The sequence below is a fragment of the Callorhinus ursinus genome, unplaced genomic scaffold, assembly GCF_003265705.2.
Source record: "Callorhinus ursinus isolate GAN/ISIS: 27379988/994484 unplaced genomic scaffold, GSC_fseal_2.0 scaffold7, whole genome shotgun sequence".
NCBI lineage: Eukaryota > Metazoa > Chordata > Mammalia > Carnivora > Otariidae > Callorhinus > Callorhinus ursinus.
In genome coordinates, this window is record NW_027397069.1 from 59,495,788 (window position 1) to 59,519,538 (window position 23,751).

Below are 23,751 nucleotides of genomic sequence, written 5' to 3' on the forward strand. Positions count from 1 at the left end.
CTTCTGATCGTTCTATTCTGCCATCTATTCTGTGAACCAGATTTCTAGTGAGATGTTCAACAAAACGTTAGTGTCCCTGAAGGCCGGTCGTTTTCAAACTGTGTTCTTCAGAGTTGGAAAGGGCTGCGGTGATGAGGAACTGGGTGAGGGACCCGCAGAGAGAAAGAATCCCTGAGGGTTTCCATTTACTATTTCAATAAAAGAAGCTGCTTCTATGTTCATGAGGTAGATTGAGCGATAACTACATATGCTCCTTGCTTCAAGTGCTCCCCACCTTTTATCTGCATGACCTCTGTTAAAGGCAGCCGGGCTATCTGTCTTTGACTGTGACAATGGACCTATTTGGAGAGGAAATTGCCACCGTGCCCTGGGAGATGGAGATTTAGAGCTGGAAGGAAGCCTCAGAGGTCCTCCGGTTCAGTGCTTTCTTTTATAAGAGATAAATCCAAAACAGAGAGGTTAAAATACTTGTTCAAAGTCTCAGATTAAATCAATCAACATTCACTCATTTAAAAATTTATTGACCAACTACCATGTGTCAGACATTGGCTTTGCACTCTATCAGTGATAGAGTATTGATTAAGATGGACACCATCACTGCTTCAGAGAGCTGACGTTCTAAAGAGAAATGTAGACAATAAACACATAGAAAACAAATGACCAAGTTCCGGGTGCTGATAAGCGCTATGAAGGAAACACAGCATGGTTAAGAAGGCAGAGAGTTGAGGGCATGAGTGAGGTTGGAATGGTAGTGGAGCATTATAATAAGATACTGTAGGAAGACTTCTATGAGAAAGTGATATTTAATTTTGAAGTAAATGAAAGAATAAAGAGATGATCTTAGGAGAGAGAGTGAAGTCACAGGAAATAGCCTGAGACAGAAACAAGCTTGATTTCTTCAAAAACAGAAAGTAGCAAGCTAGTGTTGCTAAGAAAAAGTAAGCAATGGCAAGCGTGACTGGAAAGGAGGCTAATGACATTGCATTTTTTACAGGATTGGCCTTTGAACTGCTTGAGAGTCAACAGTGGAAACAGGGAGCCGTGTTAGGAGCTCTTGCAGGTGTCCTGGTAAGAAATGAGTTGGAGTGCTAATAGTAGGATTAGAGATCAGTAACTGGTCTCAAGAAAAACTTTTAAATGTGGAACTGAATAATAATAGAATAGGTGTGTGTAATCAAGAAGGAGTTCTGGGTATTTAGTTGTAATCAAGTATTATTTAATAGGGTGCAAGGTGCAGGTGGATACCCAGATTCACTGGGAAAAAAATGGTAATACTTATATCCACTTATGACAAAACAGGACACAACTCTGCTCTTTACAAAGACTTAGGGGCTGGAGAAGGCTAGAGAATTGGAAGAGTCAAGACATCTTTTGAAGTTTGGATCATCTTTGTTTATTGATGATTTGAATACAAGGTGAAGAACAAGGAGGAATTAAAGAAGAAACTGTTTTTGAACTGGGAAACAGGGTAATCAGGTGTATCCATTAACTAAAAGAAAGAGAAAGAACATTGTGGAGAACAGATGCATCAGAGGACAGAGGTAATGTGTTCTGAGTTGCCATGGACCCTCGGCCTTCTGGTGAGATGCCTAGAAGTCAGCTGGACATGTAGGCCTAAGGCTCATTTGAGGAATCTGGAAAATGTATAGACATTGATAGAAACTTGATTAGATGTGTGCTTTTCTATAATCATTTTAAATATTATTATTATTATTATTATTTTAGAGAGGGAAGGAAGGAGGTGGGGCAGAGGGAGAGCGAGAGAGAGAGAATCTCACCAAGCAGCCTCCACACCGAGCATAGAGCCTGAGGTGGGGCACCATCTAACAACCCTGAGATCATGACCTGAGCTGACATCAAGAGTCAGATGCTTAACCAACTGAGCCATCCAGGAGCCCCTAATCATTTTAAAAATCTTAAAATTTCAACACAACTTATTTCTAACATAGCAATACACTGAATGTGTTTATGTATGTTTCGTATCAAGCTTTCCCTCATGCTCAAAAAGACATTTTACATTTAGAGAAGCAATCATTTATAATGATAATTGTTGCCACTTATTGGAAGTTTCTTCTTATTAAACATATATTACTCTATATTAATCATTGAATTTACTCTGTTCCAAAAATTTCCGTGAGACCAAAAACTTAATATTCATAGAGGGTAATTTTCCCAAGTCAAATAACTAATAACTAGCAAACTAAGATAAAATTCTGTTGTGTTGTGCCCAAAGCTCTTTATCTTCCATTATGTTATACTTCCTGAACAATACTCTGTTCACTCTTGGAACAGCCAACCGCACAGGCAATGTAGCTTGCAGGGGAAACAAAGTACTACTTCCACATTAGCGAGTACCTGATGTCTATCAGTGTCATCAGAGAAAACATCTTTTCCGGCAAATGAGACATCTGCCCCTTACTGGGAACTTACCACCTATTATTTTATGACTTTGTTGGTGCCACCATAAGTTTTTCTGCATTTGTGTTATGCCATCCTGATTTTAAGTGTCTTGAAGGCAGGAACTATTCCTTATAACTTGATATGGTTATGAAATCCCAAGAGACAGTGTCTCCTACTTAGTAGTTGATCAAGTAACATATCCTGAAATATCAAATTATGTACTGACGATGCTTCACATGTCAATGAGCCAGAAGGCAGCACATAGATTTAAATGATACATATCTCACCCTTTTCTAAAAGCAGAGGTGAGAGGGAGGTGTACAAGGGTGGTGGTTTGGATATTGAAGCATCACAGGAGAAGGGAGGAGGAAGCAAAGAAATTATAAAGAAATGTGGTATCTTTTCCAATTTTGCCAACTGTAGACTCTGATTAACAAGAGGACCAAAGCATAGACTTAAAATACAACTAACAGCTGTTATCATGACTTTAAAAGAAACTTCTTGGAAAAACACCCAGTGAAAACATAGCTCTTAATGACTCTGCTTTCAGGGGGAAATTACCATCATTAGAACCAACAATTTTTAATACGTGGAAGTATTATGTTTGAAACCTCCCTTAATGCCCCAAGGAAGAGAGGTTATTTAAAATAATAAAGCTGCTAAATACAGATGTCTATCAGTGGAGCGTTTAGAAGAGAAAACAATGCTCATTAGTCTTCAAGTTTCTACTTGTTCATGGCTAGCCAGTTCTAGCTATCCAAATGCAGAATCAGTAAGAAATCACTCTGTCTCAGAGTATAAGCTCACAAGAAAACGTAAGGGCAAGCCTTTTCCAAGCGATTTTTTTTAACTTTCTTTGGAATTTGTATAAATCCTGTTTTAAAATGCGACATATTTGCGGTTTTTTGGAGTGCCTCACTCTTGGTCATTTTAGGGTTTCACATCAGAGACTATATAAGGAGGCCTTCCCTGTCCTGGAAGCACTGACATTTGAAAAGAAATCGATATTTTGAAAAGGCAAATGAAAAGTGGGCAGCGATGTAAGAAAGACAAAAATGAGAAAGGGTTAGAAGAAAAGACAGAAATTGTGAGAGGTAGGGAGAGAGGAGGAGAAGAAGAAACATTAAAAATAGTGAATTTAAAAAAAGAAAAAAATGAGTCTAGTAGATGGCTTTAGAAATTTGTCACCAATTAGTGCTGTGTCATTTAGTGGCACTAAAAGCCTCTGAAATGTTCAAATTGCCACAGGGCCAACAGGGCACTGCTGAGTAAACAAAAATAATTGATCAAATAAAAACCTGTCTGGGTAAGACTCAGGTTCAGCTTGATTCAGCAGTTACTTTGTTGTCTTATATCATCTCTCATTTATATCATCTCTGAAGCCAACTTCATTAGACATCAAGACCAAGGCAGACAATGAAGTATAGAAAAATATTCACAAAACTATTATATGTTAAGATTTAGGCAGCTATATGTTGGGAGGAAAAAGAATCAGGAGTAAGGACAGATAGGCCCAAGTGGTAAAGGCAAGCCAAAGTAATATGGTGTATTGGGGCCTTTGTTTGTCCGGGTCGACTCAAACACATCTTGGGTGCACATGCCAGCTAAAGAAAAATGCTCAGTGAGCTCTGCCAACCAGAGCAAAGTTGTTACAGGCTCTGGGTACAGACAGAAGGAAGTCTCTGGCAAGGTCTTTACATCCTTTTCACCCACGGGATCTATGCAGAAACCCACAGAAACTATTGTAAATCTCCAATTGCTATTTTCAAGCAGTCCAATGTAGCTTACGGTATTAATGAGCATGTTGGCTCTTGTATAAAGATTTACTTTAACTAATATTTTGTCCATTTGAAATATATAAGTTGTGCTATAGCAACAACAAAAAAAAGATTTACTTTAATGCATCAGTGTCCTCTAATTATATCAACAGGAAGTCTATCCTAGGGTTCAAGGACCAGTAAGACTCATTGACCAAATTGAGATTTTCAATAACACAGAACAGGAAATCCGTTAAAACACACAATGTGAGCCAAAGGGAAAGGATAGCACACATAGGATGGAATAGAAGCAGGGTAGAAAGAACTTGGAGTCCTGAGATGTGTTCTATCAGAGAGACATAGAGAAATATGCCCAGCCAAACTGTAGTTTGTCATTTAGCTGGATGAGAAGCTGTGGATTTTATTCACATGTTTCGTGGGGTACAGGTAGGGCCAGGTTGGCTAATCTCAAAATGGATAAGTGCTTTCATGAGCCTCATGAATTTTTTGTGCATCTGGAATATTACCTGCCATGAGTATATTTACTGTATTATACATACTAAGACATGCCATGAGTATATTTACTGTATTATAAATATTAAGTGCCACTTGATCTTTGTATCTATATGTTTAGCACACACATGCTTTACTTATGTTATCTATGCTTAATCTGTCACATAGTTCACTTATCTGTAGTTAACATGTCTCATTGATGTGGAGAACAAAGGTAAAAGAAATATAGAAAAAAAAATTAGACTTCCTTACAGCTTACAGCCCATTCACAAGTATTTGAGACAGGCAGAGTGAACTTCAAGTTGCTCAGCTGCCTCCATGTTGATACTTTGCTAAGGGCAAAAGGAAATCTTAGCCTAAAATTAGCCCAACCTCCAGGATCCTGTAAGTCTCCTTTAATATATAAAAATTGCTTTGGAAACTCCCTTTATCTCTATCTGCCCCCCAAGATACACGTTGACGATCATCCTTCAAGCATATGGCCCACTGATATACATATGAAGGGTCTCATGATGAAGGTTTTACTGGGCAGTAGTAATGACCTTTTCTTAACAGTGGCTAGTGCCCTCAAGGTCCTGGAAACCTTGCTTCCAAATTCCTTAGAGACTTACGCTACCCCTTACCCCTTCTCAACTTGAAAGTATGTAATCGGTCACCTGTCACAACCTCAGTACGGCTCTTTCTGCCCACAGGTCCTGTCCCCGGGCTTTAATAAAACTAGCTTTTTGCACCCAAGACGTCTCAAGAATTCTTTCTTGACCGTTCCCTCCGAAACCCCAACATTTCTCATCACCATGAATTCTGACTATGGTGCACAAGCCGTTTATTTCTATATTTACTTTTATTTATTAACGTTTTTGTTGTTATTCTCTTATTTTCTACAGAAGAATTGAGTGGCCTTAAATAACAAAGCAAACTCACATTACATTAAGGGTCAGAGGAGACTTGTTAGGAGGAAGGGAAACATGAAAGCTGGGAGAACTGAGTCAGTAATTGAAATTTGATAAAGTTGTGGCAAAGGCTGAGGGTAGTAAAAAATAAGGATAATACAGATACTGAGTCCAGGTCCACCTCACAAGGCGGCTGATTAGTGTCTACTTTCCCGTTAGAAACAGGAGTATCTGCCACAAGTAGGAACGTCTTCTACCTTCCTCTACCTTTGACTTCAGGACCTTACTCTTAAAAGTTACAGTAGGATATAAAAGTAGGTTTCTTCCTTCAGTCCAATTATCACCTCCTCCTTAATCATTACTTCCTTGGGGAACAACCACTTAACGGGGTGATTGACAGACGGGATGTTCACTCTTCAGGATAAACCCTATATTCTACCCAATGGTTCCAGCAGCAAAATTACCACAGTAGTATCTTTTGGGTTACTGAGATATTTATTGAAAAAGAAATAATCCAAGTGTAGTAATATTGGAACTGCATTTGGACTTAATAATATTTGTATAAGGATACACCTTAAAACTAGGTAAAAATATAATGTACTTTCTTTTCCTTGAAAGCTCTCTCTCTTCCAGTGGGAGATGAGTTTATATTTGCATATAGTCCTCCCAGCTCCCATTGTCTCAATCTCAGTCCCTCATTCCCCATCATTTCCTCCCTGATCATCCCCGAACACACACGCGAACTACACACATACACACGCTAAAGACACACGGTGCCCCAGCCAATTAAATGTCTCATCAAGGAGCAATGAAGTCAGTACAGATGCAACAGAGGCTCTATCACACATGTTGATTAATTTTAACAAATAAAAAATTATCTTTCAAGTAAAACATCTGCATTTGCACTGCAAGAAAAATGTGAAATGTGACAATATGTATGTAAAGTGAAAGAGTTCAGCTGCTTCACAAAACCACATTTTAATTTAAATGTGAATTGTATTCTCCATCATGAGCAAGTCAGAAAAAAAAACCAAAACCTCAAGATAAAAAGATAATTCATTTCCTGAAGTGTGTATTGCTTTGCTGCCCCTCTTCTTGTACATACATCCTTGGGACCCTAAATGGTTCTTACAACACATTGACTGTACTGCTACAGTTTTGCTGCTGGTATAGAATACTCCATATTATCTCTTCATCAGTCAGGAGGCTGAGCATAAAGACTAGTTGGTGGTAGAAAGCTTCCCAAACAAAATTTTAATGATAATCTAAGACTTGCAAAGTGCTTATTCCTTAATAATAACAACCATTTACCAGACACCTACTATATGTGCCAGACATTGTATCAAACTCTTTAAAAGTGTAATATCTGCCACAAAATATATTATTATTGGTTTTATACAAATAAGGCAGCTGAAGCTTAGAAAGAATATGCTACTCATCCATAGAGTCATTTGGCAAGAATCAGAATTTAAACTCAGATTCATCTGATCCAAAGATGGTTTCTTTTCCACTGGATCATTTTGCATCAGTAGGGCAGGGGAGACTCTCTGAGAGCTTTTGAACGGAAGAATGGAATGATCACAAAAGTGCTTTAGTTAGATGTGTGAGATAACCTTCAGGGAAATTGAGATGGGGTTCCCAGCAAGAGGAAATGGACAAGAATAACAGAAGCTTGAACAAAGATTTGGCAGGAGAATAGGAAAGTAAAGGAAGTACGGTAAAGGCGATTCGGTGAAAAGAAAAATATGCAGAGTGGTTTTATTCTCCTTTATATATCTTGAACCTTGCACAATGCCTCTCCATGGTTGCTCGACACTTGCTGGTTGACTATGTGGAAGCAGTGAATTCTGTGTGAGTGACTAATGGAGAAAGCATCAGTAACTCTGCCCAAGGCACAGAAATCAGGAGAGGGACAGGTTTCTAAAACAAAGACTTCATTCAAATCTATTAGAAAGGAAATGATGGCAGCTTTTTTCAGAGAGGAAGTTATTTGAAAATAATACCTATAGCTGTAATAGAGATCAGTTTTATCAATGTGAGAAAAAGTGGAAAATAAATGGTTGCCACATATTCATCTTTTCCCAGAAGCACAAACATAGCCTAAGGTTAGGCTTTGTTTTACTCAACCACCCATTAAACACATGTGACGCAACAATCAAAATATGTTTAAAGGGATACTTTACAGTTTATGAAGCACGTTCACGGAAGGTACATTTTCTGGAAATTGAGGCAAGATTTTTTTTTTTAATTGATGGACCAGATAGAGGAAGTGATTTTGTTACCATTTTATAGATAAACTGTATGAGGATGAAAAATGATCATACAGCTAGTTAAGAAGAAGGACTAGATTCTAAAACTTCGATTTTTTTCTTCTTGTCTATATAATTTTAATTGTATTTATTACCAGAGATTTCCTACGATCAAATTCACTAATTTTAAGAGTGCAATTTCATAAATTCTGACAAATGTATAAGAGCAGGACGGCCATATCCACAAAGGCACAGAATATTTTCATCACCTCAGAAAGTTTCCTTCCGTTCATTTAGGGTCAATCTGCTCCACTCATCCTTGGCTAGAGGCAATAAATAGCTACCCTGTCACCGTATACTAGTTTTACCTTGGCTATAATTTCTTATGAATGTAATCATATAGTATAGTCTTTTCCATCTGCTTTCCTTCAAATTGCCTAATACTTGTGAGATTCATCAAGCTGTTGTATATATATCAGAATTTTGTTCCTTCTTATTGCTGAGTAAAATTCCATTGAATAGGCATGCAATGATTTCTATCTCTCCACCAGTTGGCCATTTGAACTGCTTCCAGGGTGGAGCTCTATGAATAGAACCGCTTTGAAAATTCACATACAAGTATTTGTGCAGAAATGTTTTTAATTTATCTTGAAGAATACCTACGAGTGGGAATGCTGAATTTTAAGGTAAGTTAATTTTCAGTGTTAAAGGAAACTGCCAGACTGTTTCCAAAGTGGCTATACCATTTTGCATTTCTACTCGGCAATGTGTGGGAAGTTCAGTTACTCCACATTCTACCCGACACTTGACAATTTCAGAATTTTAAATTTTGGCCTCTCCAGTATTATAGTGATAAGTCTTATAGAGAGGGATATCATTGTGATTTTAATTTGCATTTCCCTATTGACTAATGGTGCTGAGCATTTTCATGGGCTTATTTTCCAGTTCATCTTTGGAGAAATATTTGTATAAGTTTCTTGTATGTTTTTAAAAAATCAAGTTGTTTATCTTATTATTAATAGGTTTTAAGTGTTATTTATGTAGATACTGAATATAAGAACTATATCAGATATAAGTTTCCTCAATGTATTTTGCCAGTTGTGGCTTTTTATATTTTCCAAATTCAATGAAATCTAATTGATCATTTATTTCTTTTTTGGTTCATTTTGTTTTCATTCAAGCCAAAATTAATTGATCATATATAACTGACTATATATGAGAATTTCTAGACTCTGTTCTGCTCTGTTTATCTATAAATCACTCTATGGGTCATTCCCACACCAAATTGATTATTGTAGCTTCATAATTAAAATACAGCAGTATGCACATGAGGGGAGGGGCAGGGGGAGAGGGAAAGAGACAATCTCAAGCAGACTCCCTGTCGAGCACAGAGTCAGATGTGGGGCTTGATCCCATGACCCTGAGATCATGACCTGAGCCTAAATCAAGAGCTGGACACTTAACTAACTGAGCCACTCAGGTGCCCCTATTTTTCTGTATTTTTAAAGCAATATTAGATCATTTTTCATTTTCACATAAGTTTTGAGATGATTAATTTCTAAAAAAAAATATTTCTGGGATTTTAATTCAAATTTCATAAAGCCACAGATTATTTTGGAAAAATTAACATCTTGATGATACTGAGTCTTCTACCCATGAACATAGTTCATATTTAGTTCAACATTTGTTTCTTTCAGTGATTGTTTTAGGATTCTCCAGGGAAAGAGAACCTATAGGATAAATGTCTATATATACGATTTATGATGTGTTTGTTCAGGCAGTTATGAAGGCTGAGAAGTCACACGATTTGCAGTCTGCAAGCTGTACACCCAGAAAAGCTGGAGGTGTCATTCTAGTCCACTTTAGAAGATCTGAGAAGCAGGAGGAGATTGTAGTATAAATCCCAGCACAAGGGTAGGAGAGGACTGAGGTCCCTGTTCAAGTAGGCAGGCAGGAAGTGTGTGAATCCTCCCTTCCACTTTTGTTCTATTCAGATCCTATAAGCACTTGATGAAGCCCACTCATTGGGGAGGGTAATATACTGAGTGCCTCCACTGAAAATGGATTTCTCGCCCAGAAATATCCTTTCAGACACGATCAGAATCAAGTACCCTCTGGCCTAGTCAAATGGACACAAAATTAACTATTTCAATGATGTTTTGTAGTTTTTGAGGCACAGATCTTGTGCCTTTTATGTTAAAGGTATTTCCGTTTTGTGATTCTAAAGCTGTGAAAATCTGGAGCACCTGGGTGGCTCAGTTAGTTAAGTGTCTGCCTTTGGCTCAGGTCATGATCCTGGGGTCCTAGGATCCGGCCCCATATAGAACTCCCTGCTCAGCAGGGAGTCTGCTTCTCCCTCTCCCTCTGCCACTCCTCCTGCTTCTGCTCTCTCTCTCTCAAATAAATAAATAAAATCTCTTTTTAAAAAAGCTGTGGAAATCTCAGTTTCCAAATACTGATTGCTAACACATAGTAATACAGTAAATTTGTAAATATCCATTGTATCCTGCCCCTTATCTAAATTCATTTATGAGTTTTAGTGGCTTTTTTTTCTTACTTCTTTGAAGTTTTTAAAAAATAGTCTTTATTTTTAAAAGCAGTTTTAGATTTACCAAGAAAATGCACAAAATATACAGAGTTCAGAGTCCCAATCATCCGCCCCCACCCCACAGATACACACATTCAGTTTCTCCTATCATTACAATCTTGCTTTAGTGTGGGGCAATTCATGAACCGATATTTGATATATTATTATTAAACTAGAAATCCACAGTTTACTACTGATTTACTCTTTGTGGTATATAGTTCTATGTTATTGACAAATATATAATATCCTGCCCTCAAAATTCCCTGTGCCCCACCTATTCTTCTCTCTTTCCCACCAACCACCGGCAACCACTGATCTTTTTACTCTCTATAGTTTTGCCATTTTCAAAATGTCATATGTTTGAAATTTTACAGTCTGTAGGCTTTTTAGAACAGCTTCTTTCACTTAGTAATATGCTTTTAAGTTTCTTTCCTGTCATTTCATGACTTCATTGCTCTTTTCTTTCTAGTACTGAATAATATTCTACTGTCTGATGTACTTCAGTTCACGTATCCATTCACCTGCTGAAGGACATCTTGGTTGCTTCCCAGTTGTACTATAAACGTTTGTGTGCAGATTTTTGCATGATCGTCACTTGCATTTTCTTTGGGTAAATATCAAAGAGCAAGATTATTGAATTTATGATGATTATGTTTAGCTTTTTAAAAAAAAGAGCCAACTGTCTTCCAAAATGGCTGTACCACTTGGCATTCCCACCAGCAATGAATGAGAGTTCCTGTTGCTCCACATCCTCACCAGTATCTGGTGTATAATAAGCTGAGTTGTGTTTCTGCCAAAATGCATATGTGGAAGTGCTAAGCCCTAGCACTGAAAAAATATGACTGTATTTTGAGACAGGGTCTTTAAATGAAGTCATTGGAGTGGGTCTGAATCCATATGACTGGTGTCCTTATAACAAGAGATGATCAAGACACAGATACATACACCAGGAAGATCAGATGGACGCACATGAAGAAGGAGGATACTCCAAGCAGAGGAGAGAGGCCTCAGAAGAAATCAGCACTTGGATCTTGGACTTGTAGCCTCTAAGACTGTAAGAAAATAAATTTTTGTCATTTAAACTACCCAGTCTGTGGTACTTTGTTATGGCAGCCCTAGCAATCTAATACACTGGGTTTGGGATTTTAGCCATTCTAATGGTGGTATCTCATTGTTATAATTTTCAATTCCCCAATATCATATGATGTTGAATATCTTTTCATATGCTTATTCACCATCACTATATATTCTTTTGTAAGGTATCTGTTTAGATCTTTTGTCTCTTTTTTTAAAATTGAGTTGCTTGTTTTCTTTTTTTTAGAGAGAGAGTGAGAGCATGAGTTGGGGGGGGGCAGAGGGAGAGAGAGAATCTCAAGAAGATTCCCCGCTGAGCGTGGAGCCAGACATGGGGCTCAATCTCATGACTCTTAAGATCATGACCTGAGCAGAAATCAAGAGTCTGACCCTTAACCAACTGAGCCACCTAGGCACCCCTACTGTGGAGTTCTTTGCATATTTTGGATATCTGTACTTTACCAGATACATTTTGTAAATCTGTGGTTTCTGCCTTTATTCTGTTAAAACTATTTCACTGAGCAGACATTCCTAAATTTTAATGAAGTTTAACTTTTTTTTTTTTTTTTAGAGAGAGTGTGTGTGAATGGGCAGAGGAACAGAGGGAGAGAGAGAATCTCAAGCAGACTCCCAGACAAGTGAGGACCCAGACATGGGGCTCAATCTCATGACCCTAAGATCACGACCTGAGCTGAAATCAAGAACTGGATGCTCACCTGGCTGAGCCACCCAGGTACTCCAACATTTTTTTTTTCTTTTATGGATGGTGCTTTTGGTGTTGGAGATACAAAAACAGTCACCAAATCCAAGGTCTTCTAGATTTTCTCATCTGTTATCTTCTAGAATCTTTATAGTTATATGTTATATATTTAGGTCTATGATCTATTTTGAGCTAATTTTTGTCCAAAGAGTTGTACGGTGTGTATCTAGATTCTTTTTTTTTTTTCTTTTTTAATGTGGATGTTCAATTGTCCCAGTAACATTTGTTGAAAAGACTATTCTTTTCACATTGCATTGTATTTGCCCCTTTATCCTAGATCACTTGACTATTAGGATCACTTGACATTTAGTTCAAAACTTTTAAAAAAATTTCTCGTGAGACTTTTTCTTTAAATAAATAAAGTAAAGTAAAAATAAAATAAAAAAAATAAAACATTTTTATTTAGAAGTGTGCTGTTAGTCTCCAAATATTCTGGGAATTTTCCAGCTGTCTTTCTATGACTGATTTCTAGTTTAATTCTATTGTAGTCTGAAAATGTTCTTCATATAATTTTTGTTTTATTTTTAATTTGCCAAGGTGTGTTTTATGGCTCAAAATATTGTCCATGTTGGTGAATATTCCACGTAAGTTGGAGAAGAACATACATTTTCTATTGTTGGATGAAGTATTCTATAAATGTCAAATAGATCCAGTTAATTGATGATATTGTTCTGTTCAACTACATCCTACTTATTTCCTGCCTGCTGGATATGTCAGTTACTAATAGAGGGAGTCTTGCTGTCTCTAACTGTAGGAATGGATATGTCTATTTCTTCTTGAGGTTCTACCATTTTTTGCCTCATGTATTATGATATTGTTGTTAAGTGTAAATATATTAAGGATTGTTTTATCTTCTTGGAGAAGTTACCCCTTTACCATTATGTGATGCTCCTCATTATTCTTTTTTTGTTTTTTTAAAGATTTTATTTATTTATTCATGAGAGACAGAGGGAGAGAGAGAGAGACAGAGAGAAGCAGAGGGAGAAGCAGACTCCCAACGAGCAGGGAGCCTGATGCAGGACTCGATCCCAGGATCCCGGGATCATGACCTGAGTTGAAGGCAGACACTTAACCATCTGAGCCACCCAGGCACCCTGCTCCTCATTATTCTTGATAATTTTCTTTACTCTAATATATTCTTTGAAATTAATATTGCTGTTTCAGTTTTCTTTTGATTAGTGTACCTTTGTATATCTTTCTCCATCCCTTTACTTCGTCCTGTGTCTTTATATTTAAAGTGAGTTTCTTGTAGAACATACAGTTGGGCCTTGTTTTTTAGTCCACTTTCAATCTCTGTCTTTTAATTGGTGTACTTAGACCCTTCGTATTTAAAGTGATTATATAGTTGGTTTAATATTTATCATATTTGAAACTGTTTTGTATTCATTGTCCTCATTAAATGAATTTAGATCCCTTTATTTTTCTAACATAAGTTAGTATCACAGTGTCTCTCTGATCACCTCTTTAGGTGAATTCCACAAATTTTTGTTTAATTTTCATTCTCCCAAGATATTCTCTAAATTCCTTTAATATTTTTGAGTTATGTTATTTAATAGTGTCATCTATGGGTTATTCAGAAACCTACCTGAACTATCTCCAAATAAGTAGATTTTTCAATGTATCTTCCAGCTATGATATGATAGCTATCTTTGTTATGTTCAATGAATTTACTGTGTATGATTTCGTTTCTTTTACATTTATGAGGATTTTCAAAGGCCTGTCTCAGTAGCTGTTTCATATGCATTTCATCTATACTGTAAAATTCAACAACAGTAAACTTCCATTTTCTGTCCCAAACTCTTGTATTACTATTATTAATCAGTTTCCTTCTACATAGGTTATAAATCTTTTACAACAATGCTAGTAGTTTTGCTTATAGAGTCTATTATCTTTTAAAGAAGTTAACTGAAAGAAAAAGAAGTCTTTTATATTTACCTATGTATTTTTCACTTCTTGCAACCACATTTCTTTGTGCTTATCCAACTTTCCACCTTGTTTCATTTTTCTTCTGCATGAAGAGGGTCTTTTAAATGCATTCTTTTTAATATATCATATTTGTTCTGCTAAGAATAAATTTCACAGATTTTGTTTGTCTGCAAAGTTCTTATTTTGTTTTGATTTTTGAAGTATATTTTTTCTTGTTCTAGAATTTTATGTTGACTTTTTTTTTGTCTTTCACTATTTTAAAGATATCTCTCCATTATCTTAATCTGGCTTGCATTGTTTCTGTGGAAATCTTTATTCTTGAGCTCTTTTTAAGATTTTCCCTTTATCACTATTTTTCAGCAATATCTTGGATTAACGAAAATGACACATAATCAAAATTTGTGGAATTTATAGTATTGTACATATAGACATCTTAATAATGGCTCTTTTAATGTTTTGCTAATTCCATCATGTCCTTTATGTCTGGGTCTGTTTCTATGAATTCATGTTTCTTCTGGTTAAAGGATATGTTTTCTTACTTATTTTCATGTCTAGTAATTTCTGATTGGATAAAACACACTGAATTGTTGTTTGTTTGTTTGTTTGTTTTGTGTGCTGCATTTTGTTGTACTTTTTAAGAAGACTGTCAGGAGCACCTGGGTGGTTCAGTCATTCAAGCTTGGGCCATTATCTCCGGATCCTGGGATCAAACCCCGTGTCAGGCTCTGCGCTCAGCGGGGAGTCTGCTTGAGGATTCTCTCTCTCCCTCTCCCTCGGTGCCCCTCCCTCCACTTGTGCTCACTCTCTCTCTCTCTAAAATAAATACATAAATCTTAAATTTTTTTAAATTAAAAAATAAAAAGACTGTTGGACTATTTTGTTATGCAATTTGATTTTTTTTTTTAATCTTTATGGGTCTATCTATCCAGAGCAGACTTCAGTTAAAGCCTAAGTTAGACCATTGAGGCTGTACTATTCTGAACATTCTACCCAGTGATCCTTGTATTATGTAGCCTGTCCATTCTGGCTGGTCAGAAGTCAATCTATTCCAAGTCCTAATTGAGCTCTAAGAATTAACCAGTTTATTGCTTTCTAGAGATAATTTCCCACATACATGTAAATGTGCCAAGGAATTGAGACATCTCTCAACTTTTTGTGGGATCTTTTTGTGCATATATCTCTCCTCTCAGTTATATAGTCACATACACTGTAGCTGCGTCAGTCTACCTTAGCTGCCATCTTTGTTTCCTCAACTCAGTAAGACCACTGGGCTCTGTTTGGGATCTGCCTCCTGGTGCTGAAACCTAGAAGCCAAAATTGCAGGGTTTGCCTTTCTTGTTTCTCTTCCCTTGGAGTTTACAGCCCTGTATAGTCTGTTTTCCTTTCTTTCTGTCTTTTTTTTTTTTTTTACTATGTATGTTAATCTGTTTTATGATATTGGGAAAGTAATGGATTTTTAATAATTTTAATTCCAGTACAATTAACATATAGTGTTATATTAATTTCAGGTGTACAATACAGTGATTCAAAAATTATACACATTACTCAGTGCTCATCACGATGTGTGCTCTTAATCCCCTTTACCTATTTCACCCACCCCCCTCACCTCTCTGTTTTTCCATGTCTGAAAAAACTTCCTTTCTCATCTATTTTGTCCATGTTTCTTAATGTTTGCAAGGGGTGTGACCCTCTGTAATCGTTCATGGATCTCAGTCCCATCTGTTTGTTTTGAGACATTCTCAGTGGTAAGGCAGCTACCTGTATGTCTGTAGATAGTCAAACAGCCTTTTATTTAGACTTAACTTTGTGCACATTTTAGAAATATAGATATCACTGTGAGATAAATAGCATCCACTTTGCTTCATCTAGAAACAAACAAAAATATTCAAAAAAAATCAAAGAAAGACAAAAAAATAGACAATCTCTACTTTCTTATTCCAGACTTGCAGATAATTATACATCTAAGAATCTTCTGTGTTTTACCTAGGAAAGATCAAGATACAATATTTCAGAGTGGCAGACTTTGTCATACCAGGCATCGACTCCAAACTCTGCATGAAATGGTGATGAAAGGAGAACAAAAAAAATATTTTTGGAAAACAAAAGTAGCAAGAGCACCGTAATCCAAACATCACATAACAACGTATGACAAATAAAAGGGAATACGTACTGACTTACTGACTAATTATGGGAAATTAGTGAGAAATATTATTGAAGGAGAACTCATTCAATGACCATTTTCCCCACTATGTCCTGAATCCATTAGTGTATATAACTAAAATATAAGATACATAGAGAAACAAGGTCATTTTCATTACTAAGGAAGTGCCAATGATGAACCTTTCCTTTATTTGGAGGCTTGCGGACTTCCTAATAGTAAATCCCAAAAAGTATATTAAAGAGTTTTTTTTACCAAATCATTGGTAAAATTGGACCTCCCTATGGAGGACCCGTCTTTGTAAACATATTTGAAAGGAAAGGAACAGAGAGTGTGTTCTTGCAGTATGCCCAGGCTCCCAGGAGTGATCAGAGTAAAAGGAGCTTGGCAACACATGCACAGTTTTGCCTCCCAAATTCTCAGTCCGCCTCTGAAGGGAGGAGAATGTCCAAGAGAGACCAGTGCCTTAATATTCATGATATTAATGGTGTTACTCAAAATTATGAAAATTTCAGCAGTGTTTGTAAAGCTGTTTCATCATTCCAAAGTACACTATGGATTTGTTTTTCCTTACTGTATGAGTACCCTTCCTAATGTCGAGATATAACAATGTTTAGCTATGTGCATGTTTAACTATATATATGCTTAATTATACATAACTATGTTTAAAGAAATTTAGAGGGGGCTTGAGAGCAGATTGTATGGAATAGAACTGTTTCAGGATGACGGGAAATTGTTTAAAAACTGTGAAAAGACAGACTGGAGCCAGATCATGAGGACACTGAATGCCGACACGGGAATTTAGATTATATATATTCTCTCAGAGCAACGTGGAGGAATAGCCTAAGGACACTGATGTTTGAGATACTATTTAGGAGGCTACTATATTAATCTAAATTACCTATAAAGAGGGCCCGATGGCATATTTGAGAGACATCTAACTGAATACATAACTGTAAAGGACTTCTTTCTTGCAAACTTTAATGAAATTGCCTATTCTAAACCACATCACCAATTCATCAGCAGGTGAAAGTTCAAATCCTACCCAGTGATTTCAGCTGTTTCTGGCATGAGTGGGGAAGAGCCTTATATCTCCTTGCCCTGTTCTATATAAGGTATATTTTTAAACATTTTGTTTGATATAGTTCTAAATAATCCCTACAGCATTAATATTTAATCCTGAAAATAACATGACACATACCATGTCATTGACTATAATTCCATGACACTGATAGAGAGTATTTCAGACAATTATGAATTTAAGATTAAAAAAACAGGAATTGAGGGGTGCCTGGGTGACCCAGGCAGTTGAACCTCTGATAGAGAGTATTTTGAACAATTATGAAATTAAGGTAAAAAAATAAAACAAACAAAAAAAAAACCCCAGGAATTGAGGGCACCTGAGTGACTCTGTCAGTTAAGGCTTCAGCTCTTGACTTTGGACTGGGTCATGATCTCAGGGCCATGAGATCTGCAGCCTTGGGCTCCGTGCTCAGTGGGGAGAGTGCAGGAGATTCTCTCTCTCCCTCTGCCCCTCCCCCTGTTCTCTCTCTCTCTCTCTCTCAAATAAATAAATAAATGTTTTGAAGAAACAGGAATTGATTAACATCATTATACCTTTTTTTTGCTTAAAATATATTAAAATATTGTGCATTTAATTTGCTAAAACAATTCATAGATCCATTCTTATAGGGGCCTGTACTTAAATCTCAATGAAAAAATTCCTTAGTCATTGTTAGGAAGAAGGAAGAAACAACAAGAAACCATAAACTTACAAACTTACTTATCTACTTTAGATAGAAATTTAGATAGATATCACATCATTGGTTTGAGCAGAGAGGAGTGGTGAAAAGTATATTTATGAAAGCCTTCCTCTGTTCTCATAGTTCACTTTAATTTCAACTGGACATAATCATTCAAGTCTCCAACTTGATCTGTTTGTTTGTTTGTTTTAATTTTAGGAAAAAAATATATAACCTTAGAAAAATGGTGGGGAATGCCATGGTTAGAGCCTGCATAAAAAAAAGTCTCGAGAGAAGAAAATGTGATAGTATCTAAAGAAATCTCTGTGACTTTGGAGAGTTCTTTAGTGATTGTATATTTAGAAAGAAAAAAGCAGGGGAAAAGTGATCCTAAATACAAATCTAGGAGTTGCATGAAACCGTAATAAGGAGGCTAATAAGAAAAAATCTGAGCCTTGCAAAATATGCTAGCAACAATAAAAAGAACATTTTTGCTAGGTTGAAAACAGCAAGAAGAACAAGGAAGAGCGAGTTCCATTCCTTGGAACAGATGGTATAATGTTGACAGAACAACTTAACTGCCGTTTTGCCTTTGTCCTATTCACAAGAGGAATCTGTCTCACTGCAAATGTTAGAGGAAGATAGGAGGCTGTTTACATCCCGGGGTAGCTGGGCAGGTAGGAAGATAGCACAGGGCTCCAGCACTCCCCGATCAGGACATCTCCAGGTCAGAAAAATCAGCAGAGTACAGAGAGAAAGAATGTTCAGAACCAGGTTCCTCAGTCATTGCAAAACACAGAGAATGAGATAGATGACTAGAACCAGAGAAATAATCCCATTTTATAAAAGGAGGTAAATGACATGTATGAGAACTTGAATTCAAATATTTAGGTTGTTTTGTAGTACTGGATATCTGAGAAGAATGAAGCAAGTACTAAGGTCCATTATGAATTCATGAAGAACAAACCACAGCATGAAGTATAATTTCCTTTTTCCTTAGTAAATGGGGAATGTCAGTACTTTGGTATACATTAACTTAGGGAAAGGCGTCTTGTACTCAGCATAACTTTTGTGAGATTCTTCCTTGTTTTCCCATGTATCAGAAGCCCATTCCCTTTCATTATTTTTTTTAAGTAACTGAAATTATTTATTCTTTAATGAAATGCCTGCGAATCTGTTCAAGTAAAAGTTCTCTGAAAAACATTTCATTTTGTACTAAATTAAAACAGAGTATCATGATCTTTATTAACATTATTAACATCAGTAATTTCTGTGCTTTTTATTTTTTAAATTTTTTTCTTTAAATTTTTTATTGTTATGTTAATCACTATACATTACATCATTAGTTTTTGATGTAGTGTTCCATGATTCATTGTTTGTAAATCTAACCAAAGAGGCAAAGGATCAGCACTCAGAAAAACTATAAAATACTCATGAAAGAAATTGAGGAAGACACAAAGAAATGGAAAAATGTTCCATGCTCATGGATTGGAAGAACAAATACTGTGAAGATGTCAATGCTACCTAGAGCAATCTACACATTCAATGCAATCCCCATCAAAATACCATCCACTTTTTTCAAAGAAATGGAACAAACAATCCTAAAATCTGTATGGAACCAGAAAAGACCCCAAATAGCCAGAGGAATGTTGAAAAAGAAAAGCAAAGCTGGCAGCATCACAATTCCGGACTTCCAGCTCTATTTCAAAGCTGTCATGATCAAGACAGTATGGTACCGGCACAAAAACAGACACATAGATCAATGGAACAGAATAGAGAGCCCAGAAATGGACCCTCAACTCTACGGTCAACTCATCTTCAACAAAGCAGGAAAGAATGTCCAATGGAAAAAAGACAGTGTCTTCAACAAATGGTGTTGGGAAAATTGGACAGCCACATGCAGAAGAATGAAACTGGACCATTTCCTTACACCACACACAAAAATAGACTCCAAATGGTTGAAAGACCTAAATGTGAGACAGGAGTCCATCAAAATTCTAAAGGAGAACACAGGCAGCAACCTCTTCGACCTCAGCCGCGGCAACTTCTTCCTAGAAACATCGCCAAAGGCAAGGGAAGCAAGGGCAAAAATGAACTATTGGGATTTCATCAAGATAAAAAGCTTTTGCACAGTGAAGGAAACAGTCAACAAAGCCAAAAGACAACCCATAGAATGGGAGAAGATATTTGCAAAGGACATATCAGATAAAGGGCTAGTATCCAAAATCTATAAAGAACTTATCAAACTCAACATCCAAAGAACAAATAATCCATTCAAGAAATGGGCAGAAGACATAAACAGATATTTTTCCCTTTCATTATTTTTTTAAAAGATTTACTCATTTGTTTTTGGTGGGGGGCAAAGGAGAGAGGGAGAGAGAGAAACTCAAGCAAATTCCCCAAAGAGTGTAGATCCTGACTCAGGGCTTGATCTCATGACTCAGATTGTGACCTGAGCTGAAATCAAGAGTCAGAGCTTTAGCCAACTGAGCCACCCAGGTGCCCTTCCCTTTCATTATTGAGTAGTATTCCGTTGTATGAATCATTGCAGTTCATTTATTCATCCTCCTATTGATAAACACTTGGACAGTGTCCAGTTTTTTATTAGAAAACAATGCTGAGAAGGATATTCTCATTAAAAACCTTTTTAAAAACAGTTTTTCAATTTTCTTCAATAAATGCCTGGGCATGAAATTCTCTGGTCATAGTGAAGGTATATGATATATATGATTTTATTTATATATGTTAAAAATTTTATATACAAATAAATGCCAGCATTTGGTTTTGCCAGACTTTTTAATTTTAGCCATTCATGTGCATGTAGTAAGGTATTGATTTTTAAAAGCATTTTTTAAGGTTTCTTTAAATATCTTTGACAGAGAATAATCTTGTGAATTATAACTGGTTGAATAATTATATCTTAAGAATGGCAGTCAAAGGATCACCTTTAATTCTCCTGGTCCACCTATTAACTGCATAATGTTGGGCAAATGCCTTAGTTTCCCTCTTTGTGAAATGGCCAAGCACACCTCTTACTGTGCTTCACTTCACTGCGCTTTGCTGTTACGGCAGTTTTTCCAAGTTGAAGGTTTGTGGCTACCCTGTGTCAAGTAAGTCTGTTGACTCCTTTTTTCCAAGAGCATTCCCTCATTTCATGTTTCTGTCACAATTTGGTAATCATTGCAACATGCCAAGCTTTTTCATTATTACTGCATTTGTTATGGTGATCTGTGGTCAGTTTTTCCAACTCGCTGAAAGCTCAGATGATGGCCAGCCTTTTTAGCAATGAAGTATTTTTAATTAAGGTGTGTACATTTTTTCGAGATAATGCTATTGCACACTTAGTACTACACCAATACTACAGTATATGGTAAACACAACTTTCACGTACATTGGGAAACCAAAAAATTCACTTGACTTGCTTTATTATGCCTGTTGCTTTATTGCAGTGGTCTGTAACCAAACCTGCAATATCTCAGAGCTATGCCTGTTAATAGATCCACGGTATAAGTTTGTTATTAAGATTAAATGAAAATATTCAGAGGAAACTTAGAAAGGTCTTTGTCACATATCAAATACTCAATACATCTTAAATAAAATTATTACCATTTACCATTTGTACCTTTGGAACCAACAAGTATGGGGGAACTGAGAGGTTGGGACACAGATGTGGACCAATCTTAAGCTCATTAAATCCAAAGTCAATCTGGAGAGTTAAAGACAGATAATATTTGATGCATATATTTTTGGTACATACATAAGAAGGAAAAGTTTCAGAAGAAGACGAGGTGGCCGAGCAGGGATGAGAAGTGAACTACACACTATAGACACGGCAGAAACAAAATAGAAGTATATGTAAAGACAAAGTAACAGAGACTGAATGTAACACAGAATATGATAGAAATGGAAATATATGCAAATAGATTCCATCTTTGATGATAATTTCAGTCTTGATTAGAATGCTGGGGGCCCTTGTAGTAGATATTTCCCCAAGTTGGAATTGGTTCTTCAGCAACAGGCAGTCAGTAAGCATTTCCCTGGGGACATTTATTTTATGTTACACTAGAAACCCAGGAGACCCTGTTCTTTTCTTTCTTCCTTTTCTTTCCTTTTCTTTTTTCTTTTCTTTTCTTTCCTTTCCTTTCCTTTTCTTTCTTAGTTTCATCCAAGTTTTTATTTAAATTCCAGTTAGTTAATATACAGTGTAATATTAGTTTCAGGGGTAGGATTTAGTGTTTCATCACTTATATACAACACCCGGTGCTCATCACAACGAGTGCTCTACTTAATGCCCATCACCCATTTAGCCCATCCCCCCACCTCCTCCCCTTCAGCAACCCTCAGTTTGTTCTCTATAGTTAAGGGTCTGTTTTCGGGCACCTGGGTGGCTCAGTTGGTTAAGCATCTGCCTTCAGCTCAGGTCATGATCCCAGGGTCCTGGGATTGAACCCCACATTGGGCTCTCTCCTCAGCGGGGAGCTTACTTCTCACTCTGCCCCTCCACCCCCTTGTGCTTGCTCTCTCTCTCTCTCAAATAAATGGGTAAAATCTTTAAAAAAAAAAAGAGTCTGTTTTATGGTTTGCCCTCTCTTTTCTTCCCCCTATGTTCATCTGTTTTGTTTCTTAAATTCCACATATGAGTGAAATCCTATGGTATTTACCTTTGACTTATTTCACTTAGCATAATACTTTCCAGCTCCATTCACATAGTTGTAAGTGGCTATTGTTGATAATACTGCTATAAACACTGTGGTGCATGTATCCCTTTGAATCACTATGTTTGTATCCTTTGGGTAAATACCTACTAGTGCAATTACTGGGTTGTAGGGTAGCTCTATTTTTAACTTTGAGGAACATCCATACTATTTTCCACAGTGGCTGCACCAGTTGGCATTCCCACCAACAATGTAAGAGGGTTCCCCTTTTTCCACATCCTTGCCCACATCTGTTGTTTCCTGTGTTGTTAATTTTAGCCATTCTGACCAGTGTGAGGTAATATCTCACTGTCGTTTTGATTTGTATTTCCTTGATAATGAGTGATGTTGAGCATCTTTTCATGTATCTGTTAGCCATCTGGATGTCTTCTTTGGAAAAATGTCTATTCCTGCAGGAGACCCTGTTCTTCACTTTATACTGATCAGCACTTTTATTATTGTCTGGACAAAAATATAAGTAATGCTAATCAAATCTCTTAATCTGATAGGAGAGTTAAAATATTTGGTATCAGAATTTAGATTCAAAATATTTGAACAGATTGCAATGTGTTGCTGTAATCTAATAGGGATAAATCATTATTCTTTAAAAGCAAGCAAACAAACAAGAATTCACTGCATTTATATGGCCTTGCTGTATGTAAAAAAATAGATGAGGGGAGAAAAATTGGTTGAGTATAGCATTATGATACTAACTACCAAAAATGTAATAATATCTTAAACTCTGTTTATAGAATTATATTACTCATCTCATGAAATAGTATTCTGTAAATTTTATTTTAAGGAGGTCATGAAACAAAAAAGTATATTCAAGAGAAAATAAATAAGATTCAGACTTCTTTTTATCTGAAAAGGAGGTGATGAGATTTAGTAGGAGATGGTGACATTGATGTCCAGTTAGGTCAAAAGAGGAAAAAAAAAACCCTCCAACCAACAGCAGCAACAAAATTTAAAGACTAGCCATGTGGAAGAGATGTTTGATT

At 36.5% G+C, this 23,751-nt stretch overlaps 1 pseudogene; it reads left to right on the forward strand.

The window, feature by feature from the left end:
• Positions 1-945: 945 nt before the first annotated feature.
• The window catches only part of LOC112826378 (hydroxyacylglutathione hydrolase, mitochondrial pseudogene), a 137,019-nt pseudogene continuing 114,213 nt past the window's right edge, over positions 946-23,751 (forward strand).